We start from the raw sequence: 364 nt of genomic DNA on the forward strand, positions 1-364 counted from the left end.
CCTCCAGGAAAGCGACTCGTTTGAGTCGCTTATCAGACAATTTCCCCGCATCACCGAACCTATTCCCGAGGGGACTTATACGATAGGTCCCCATTATTTCGATCCTCAAGAAATACGGCGTGCAATTGCCGCTATCCCGCTTCATTCTGAAATTCCTGTATTTATCCCGAATTCCGCCTACCCTTATTTAATTCCGGTGGAATTCTTTTTCAATCTATTTCCTCCGTCCTCCGCTACTATACGCGAATTATAATGTAATATAAAAACTCAGTCAGCACTGTTCACTTAAGAATCATTCTCTGGCGGCATGTACAACTATAACGTTAATAGCGTCTAGCGAACCGAAATCTTTTATCGACTGTAA

The sequence above is a fragment of the Trachymyrmex cornetzi genome, unplaced genomic scaffold, assembly GCF_001594075.2.
Source record: "Trachymyrmex cornetzi isolate Tcor2-1 unplaced genomic scaffold, Tcor1.1 scaffold1547, whole genome shotgun sequence".
NCBI lineage: Eukaryota > Metazoa > Arthropoda > Insecta > Hymenoptera > Formicidae > Trachymyrmex > Trachymyrmex cornetzi.